Source organism: Drosophila biarmipes, chromosome X (assembly GCF_025231255.1).
Source record: "Drosophila biarmipes strain raj3 chromosome X, RU_DBia_V1.1, whole genome shotgun sequence".
Taxonomy (NCBI): Eukaryota; Metazoa; Arthropoda; class Insecta; order Diptera; family Drosophilidae; genus Drosophila; species Drosophila biarmipes.
Genome location: NC_066611.1, coordinates 2,734,412 through 2,742,315, shown reverse-complemented (window position 1 = coordinate 2,742,315; position 7,904 = coordinate 2,734,412). Strand labels below are relative to the sequence as shown.

The 7,904-nt window shown below is 46.6% G+C and overlaps 1 long non-coding RNA gene across 1 annotated transcript; it reads left to right on the top strand.

The window, feature by feature from the left end:
* Nucleotides 1–5,668: 5,668 nt before the first annotated feature.
* On the top strand, nucleotides 5,669–7,401 carry LOC127011033 (uncharacterized). The gene is made up of 4 exons (XR_007764050.1): nucleotides 5,669–5,859; nucleotides 5,917–6,000; nucleotides 6,709–6,758; nucleotides 6,812–7,401. It is a non-coding gene; the product is annotated as an uncharacterized LOC127011033 (long non-coding RNA).
* The last annotated feature ends 503 nt before the right edge of the window (nucleotides 7,402–7,904 follow it).

Here is a 7,904-nt window from a genome sequence, read left to right as displayed (position 1 = left end):
GTCAACTTAATTAGCGAACCTCCGGTGACTCCGGCGCCTGCCTTCCGGTGTTACACCTTTGGCTCATTATTTAAAGACTTTGTCGCTGTTTGTTTGCCTTGTGACCCGGGTTTATAAATCACTCCGCCGCTGGAGGAGCCATAAAGCGAAACCCGAGCAGCCGGTTGAGTGGTTTCTGGCGGCGGCTGCGTCGGAACTTTGCCCACGGATTGCGTGGCCTCAACAGGTTGTGCAGGCTGCAAACTTTATTTCGGCTCCGTGTCGACCAAGTAATCGACTTTGGGGACCAAATTAACTGCAGACGCATTCCCCGGACGGGCAAGTGCTCGAAAAGTTTCCATCGAATCCACTCCATCTGTAAATGCTCCGGCGGACCGCATTCCCAAGGACCTCAAGTGGTGATCGCTGCCCAGAAACTTGGCGAGCGTTTGCCTAAATTGATTAATTCAATTTGACTCTTTGGGGGCTTCTCGCGAAAGACAAACTTTGCCGGGCACATAAATAATGCTGCAACATTAATTAAAGTGGCCAGGAGCGGTGGGCGGATTGAAAAGGGGAGCTGGCTTCGTTGTTTTTTCGCAGTCGCCGGCTCTCCAGCGCTCCCGCAATCCAGTCTCCATTTTATTTATTTACTCTGGGCTTTAATTAATTTTAATTATTGTATTTGCATTGGCCACGGCTCAGTTGTTGTTTTTAAACTTTATGGAGTGATGGCCAGCCGTTAATGCAATCCAGGCGGCCGAAAATTGCTGCTGCCATCGCAAATGGCCAGCTACAGATGGAGGTAGCGATGTAGATACAGATGCGGTGCGGGTAATGCCACTGATTCCGCTAAGAACAGGCGCAACAGATACACTGTGAATGCATAATGAGCACGAGGGCGAATGCGCTTGAATAATGAATTAATCGCCCATTTCAGCTGCTCGTTCCCGCGATACTAAACCATTTATTACCGAGAACGCTTGCCTGGGGCTCAGACAAACGGCCACACCGGGACACGGCTCTGTCTTGGGTTCCATTGAAATGCTCCGAGGTCAAACCTGTGATAAACGAGGCTCCCGGAGTTGTCCCTTGAAAATTGATTCTTCGCCGGCACAAAAGTTTTGGCCGTGAGTCATGTCAAAGCTCGATGTTCCGCCCGATTGACAACATCCACACACGCATTAACTTCGCAGGTCGGTGGGGAGAAATGGCTAGGGAAAGGGCCCGCGCGAGTTATATTTCCTAGGAAATGGACTACCCAAGATAAATCATTGCTAAACATTGTGATATTGGAATAAGACCAGAGAGCGCTGAAGCCAAGTGCCTCGACTATCATGTACCCGTTACTCAGCTAACCAGTTTAACATTAACATTTGCCATTACTGAATATAAGGTTCAGGTTTTATCCATTTTTGACACGTAGATAGATATTGAAAATTTAAAATAAAATCAATTTACACTTATACTAATTTTCCAGAAGTTTAGGAAAAGCTGCCATAGAAATAATCAAAAAACAAGAAACGAAGGTAACTTCGGAAAGCCTCAGTTTGTATACCCTTGAATTCATAAGAAATAAGCAATGTTGGTAACTTTAAATTAAATTTTTAAGGATTATTGCTAACTTCATTGATATAGCTATAGCTTTGACAGCTATATGTTAGAATCTTGAGAAAACAAAAAGTTATATTCCTAATAGTATAAGATAATAAGTCAAAAAACACCGAAGCTAAAATTTGTTTCATATTTTTTTCTCACCAATTTTCCGATTATTCCGATGGCAGCTATATGATATAGCAGTCCGATATAGATCGAATTAAATTCGCTTATAAACATCCATTTCTCTTTTTCTGAGTAACGGGTATCTGATAGTCGAGGCACTCGACCATACCGTTCCTCCTTGTTAAGAAATGTACTTTCCTTTAAAGCTTTAGTGACATTTTCCTTAAAATTTATGTGGATTTTCCTTATATCCCTTAATGACATAGAGACAAACTTATTAAAAGGTTCGTTTCGAAAAAAGGTTATTTTTTATGTGATGGATTTTCTCAGTATTGGTTCCTTACAAAGTTATATTATTAAGGTATAAGTCCACAATGGCCTTAAAACTTTATTTTTGGGCAATAAACTCCATATTTTCCAAAATCTGGGATTTGGTTTCTGAGTGCAGACAGTCAATGGTTCAATAACAAAAGTTTTGCAGAGGCGTTTGGAGACGTTTCCAAGAAATTCTAGTTTTTCAATGGAAACTAATATACACGCCCATTGGGCATTCAGATCAATGAGAAATGTGGCCAACAAAAAGTGTTTAAGCCGGACTCGGGTTTCGTGGACATGAGCTCCGCGAAGCACGCGACCATAATTAGCCGGTATTAAAGAGGACCCGGCAGCCCCAGGGGCGGCATATCCCACGACAGAGGGGCGGACTCACTGGCTCCCAGTGCTTGGCAGGGGATGAGCATCCCCTGGATGAGCGTCCCAACGGCGGCCGCTGTCTTGTGTCCCAGCTGCGGGGGGCGTGACAGCTGCGCCTCCTCCTGCGTATGCTCAGCATCACAATCAGCATTAGGAGCCGGACACACAGGTCCTGGCAGGCGGCTTAGGGACACGCACTCGGCCAGGAAGAGCGAGATAATTATGGCAAATGCTTTGGATTTCCGCAGCACACAAATGGATATTAAATTTTTGCTGCTGGCTGGGCGAAAGCCGGGTGAAAGCCGGGCGAAGGTTGGGTGAGAGCTGGCCTAATGGAGTGCACATCTGGCCTTGGGTCCCGGCCACTCACCCACTGCCGAGTGGGTGCCAGAAAAGGTTTAAAGGTGTCCGGCCCACCACCTCCACGTTAATGATATGGCATTTTCATTCACTCTCAGAATAAATATCATTAGGCAGTTAATTTTACATATTTACGCAGGGCAGTAATTAGGCATCTCAAGAGGGCCGGCATGGAGAGGGTCCTGGGTCAATACGGGACCGGGTCGGACCAAGTGATGGCTGCGCCAGACAACACAGCGACTTAAGCTCCCACCCACCTTTGGTTTATTGACTTGGGCAAAAATCCTTTGGCTTTCACTCGAAATTCCTTGCTAACGCCCAAAACTTTTATTTAACTTGGCTCCTTGGCTGCCTGTTGTTCTTGCTGCAATATTTTACGAGCCTTTTGTTGCTCCAAACTCGAATTACGTTGAAAAGAGCAATCTCTGACCCTGAGCCCTGAGCTCTTCGCCATCCGCTTTTCTTTGTTGCGGGCGATAGCGCTAAGTACATAAATCGAGTCAAGCTCCGCAGGAAAAACAAAGGGCAGCCCGGCTGAAAGGCAATCTGCAGTCCGCCCGAGGAAAGGCAGAGCACCGGGCAGAAGAAACCACTCACTTAGCCAGTTAATTAGCTGAGTTGCTCTGCGATTGATTCAGGCCCAGCCCAGGGACCAGTCGACGACGGTTCCTCGGCAGCATTCCTATGCAAATACCGCCAAGGTGGCGACGGGGGCAGAAGGACATTCCGCAGTCCAAGAAGAGCAGGTCCCGCGCCCAATCAGGGATTGCGTTTCACTCGGATTTGGGGTCCGTTTAATAATTCAAGAGATCTGGCAAGCGACCGGCGGCGAATCGCATGGCATGGCCCTCCGATAGATATTAATTGAGCAATCAGGATGCCCGCAAGGATCCGGCGCCCAGGTTAGCCAAACGCTTAGCCGGACTGTCAATCAGGGCTCGTGTTTCCCGGGAAATATAAATTGGCCTGCTCGGCGGGGCTCCTGTCCATTGCCCACTGCCCAGGAGCCAGGAGGCAGGACCCAGGGCCCGAAATCAGAAAACAAAAAGATGGAAAACCCCCATCGATGCTCCGTTCTATAAATAAGGACAGCCTGTTGGCAAAATGTATTAATACCTGCGACAGGGCTGCCATTTGTAAACTGTTTTCTTTTCTCAGGATTTATTTTCGACAAGCCAAGGTAAATGTTGGTCCAGTGCCCGTCTCAGCCCCATTATTTCTGGCTCAGGCTCTGTTTTTCCTTCGCCGTTTGGTGTTTACTGTTTCGCCAGCTTTTTGCGGTGGAATGATTAATATTTGTGCACGCCCCCCAAATTCAGGAGGGAGCCATTCCATTTCAGATTCCAATTCCAGCACTCAGCCCTCCACATCCCCATCGATGCGGTGCTTGCGATGTGCCGAGCTGTGCAGCCGGCTGACACTTTTCTGGACAGATTTGTCCTTTTTTAATGGAATTAGAAGGAATTGCGGAATAACCCATGTCGGAATTGGGACCAGGGGCGGATCTGGGACCATAACTTTGGGGAACTTTTCGATATGGGGAAGTTTTTTTGGGACACTTAAATAGATTTCATCTTGGTGGAGAGTAGATATTCCCATCAATTTAATAATTTTTATTTAAAATGTTCTTAACTATTCGAGAAAAGTAAAAGTGAATAGCTTAGGTTGGACATTTCATAAGAATTGGATAGCCAATATGGTTAATATTTCGCGGTGCAGTGCAAAAAGAGAATTATTTAATAACTTATTCTAGAAATTGAATCTAATTCAGAGCGTATTCCTGCAAACAAGCCTTCAAATCAGAAGAAAACAGAAAGGCCAGAGATGCTTTGCACATAGATTCACAGATATAAACTCACTTACCTTTTTATAAATCCTTTCCAAAATCCCCAAACCTTTTGCTCAAAATAATTTCTTTGTGCTTTTAAATACCCCTTAATTAAATACTAGATACATTTGTGAGTACTATTGGTTTAATCCTGGCTTTAGTGCGCCTGACTCTGACCGATCCGCCCCTGTCCTGTGGCTACAGTTTTCGGTTGTGCATATTTTGATAAAATCGAGGCTTGCAAAAAAAGTGTTATACAAGTATTGTTTTCGTTCCAGAAAATGTTTGATTGGATTTGCCCGCCTTTCCTGGCCAACACTGGCGCCGCGTCCGCTGCCCACTTTGCAAGCGGGACACGTCCGTTGGCCCACATGCGAGTGCGGAGTGCGGAGAGCGGACCAGTGGGCCATTGGCATCGGGCCACCCACACATGGAGCCCACTTTGTTTGCTGTGAGCCCTTTAAATTGACGTTACGCATCCGCCCTGTTAGCCGGCACGCACTGAAATCTTTATGAATGGGCCGCACGGTGGAGCCGAGTGGGCTAGAAGTGGATGCTGGGCCCGGGACACGGAGGGCCGGCATCGCGCCCACTGTGCCACACAGTTCATGTGTGATGGCAGTCATTTGCATTTCGCTTTCATATTTTGGTAAAAAATTACAATGTGTGCGACATGTGGCTGAAATAAATCAAAGCGGGCCCAGCCAGGAGCCAAATTATGCGATGCTCTGATTTGTGGCCATTAGCTTGAAGCTTGCCAGGCAAATGTCATAAATTTCGGGCTCAAAATTAATGAAAAAGCAAGCAATTTATGGTGGCAAAGGTCGTGAGGGGCAGCCGAGGGCCCGGGCCTTCGATTCGATGCGGCAGCACATAAGTGCGGCTCGTGCCGTGCCGGTCCGTCGCAGGTGGTGGGGCGCGGGCCAGGAGACAAAGGCCCTCTCAGGTGTCACCGGAGAAATGACAGCTCATCAAAAGCCCGTCGACGCCGCCGCAACCCACGCCCAAGACAAACAAACAACAGCCATTTACGCGTGTCATCGAAGGGTGCTTTGATTCTAATTTTGATTGATGACAGTGGTGTACACTAAACTGGCACCCGGCAGGAGGGTCGGGTTGCCTGGCAACACAGCACCACTGGCTTAGCGCCGGAGCACGGCCATCGCCGGCGACGGGGAAACTATCCGGCAGTGTGTGACCTTTGCACCCACCTGGGGATCTGCCGGGGCCCCTCTGCCTCTTGCGATCCGGGAAAGCCGGCACGGATGAGCAGGAACGTGGGTAAAAATAGGCACCTGTGCTTATGCTTGTATTTATACATCTATAAAAAGCAGACAGACAAATTTGAGGCACTTTAAAGACCAGCTCACCAGCTTGAGTTGAAGCGCTTGAGTTGAATGCCGGAAGGAAAACTAGAGGTATTTATGATGATTACCCCAATGCTTCCTTACTTCTGCTTGAAGGGGTCTAAGTGTACCTTAAACAACTGATATGCAAAATGGCTTATATGTTTAAATATATATGAATAAATAGTTTATATGGTTATGCTTTTGAGACAGGTGCCACCTTCCACTTTAAGGAGATAAATCTAATTAGTTAAAAGAAAGCAATTTCACCATATGAATTTTTTTTAAGCGGTCCGGATCCGAAATGTATTTATTGAAAATTTATAGTATACTTGAAAAAAATTATACTGTGGTTAGTGCTTATAATTTATAAGTTTATTATAGCTTATTAGTGGTGTTTGTTGAAAGGCATTTGAGTATATAAGTATTACTTTTTAAGAAATCGCGTGTATTTGAAATAGACCAATTATGAAAATGAAATAAATAAGATTATTTTACAATCAGACAGCCAGAAGAGAAAAGCAGACGAACCAAAAAAAGAGCTATAACTCTTTTCTCAAGAGTCGACAAGTTTTTTTCCAAATCCAACAAATTTTCTAAACTATCGATAGTATCGACAGTGACCATCGATAGCCAAAAACCTCGATAGCATGCACTATGGACAACTCTAGTTATGGGGGGATATAGGAACAATTTGTTGAGTTAAAATCAAAAAGGTTAAATAAAATACATTTATAAATTGCAATACTCTATTAATATTTTTTTGTTTCTACTTCTTAGCCAGAGTCAAGCTCATATGGTGACCCCAATCCTTTTTCGGAAAAGTAAAAGTAAGAAGAATAAGAATACCTATAAATGTAGCCCCTCTTTAAATTAATTCCAGGCAGTGCAATGAATAATTCCAGCGCTGAAGCCAGACCTTTTAATGGTTCTATGGGCCATCCCCACCTTCCCCAAATTCCCGATCCCAAGTAGGACCCTCGCTGGAGGTCCCTGCTCGCTAATGCGATTAGAGTGAGTGCTGGCAGCGCATTTGCCAAACGGTTTTTAAATCGCTTAGCAGACATCACATCCTCGGCTCAGCCCCACGCCGCCCGGCATCCCGGCACCCCAGCATCCTCAAAGTGCATTTCAATTTCCTCCGTGTTGACACGCTGATGTCAGATGGCACACACAGTGTCCCAGTGCCACAGAAAGCCCGACGGTGCTGCATCATTTCCAAGTCTCTTCCGGCCTTTGTTTGAGCTTCGATTCATAACCGCTCCATCTTGGCTGGAAATAAAGCCGTTCGCCACCAAAGGAGCGCGCAGAAGCACTCGCTGCTCGGCTGGGACCCAGTCCCCCTCCCCGGAATCGTTGTCTTCGTTATCCTTATCATCAAGCGGCATACGCACTCCGGAAAGGTTCCGCGCCCGGAACAGCCTCCGCCCAGGGTAAACAATGGGGGCGCCTCGAAACACTCAAGTGCAATATTTGGCAACATTAATTTAATGTCTGTACATAAGGAGGCAATAAAACTTTGACCAAGTGCCACCTTTTCCTCTGCGGGCCTGCAGCTCCGGTGGCGGCTTATCAATGTTTAACCAGAGCTGCACAACAGCAGTAAAACCCGGAAGAGCGCCAAAGACTTGAATGTTTTTAAGACCAAACTTGTTTATTGCAACGAGCAAGGCCCCCAAACGGCATGCATGACCAAGGACGCCGGGCAGGTGCGCAAATCCCTCGCCCCCCGATTAACATTCCGGGGATAGTGGGCGACAAATCCGCTTTGATTAATTAACATTTGACTTTGTGTACTGCCCTGCGAGCTAATTAGTGCCTCCACTTACTCCCCCTCGATTGACCCTGAGTGCGCTCTGGCTGCACTGCGGAGTGGTGTCACACCTGTGCCGGCGTGTGTCAACACGACCTTTGCCCGCTGCTCCGGCGAGACCAAGACGACATTGCATCACCGCCATCGACTCCGGTGGGTCAAT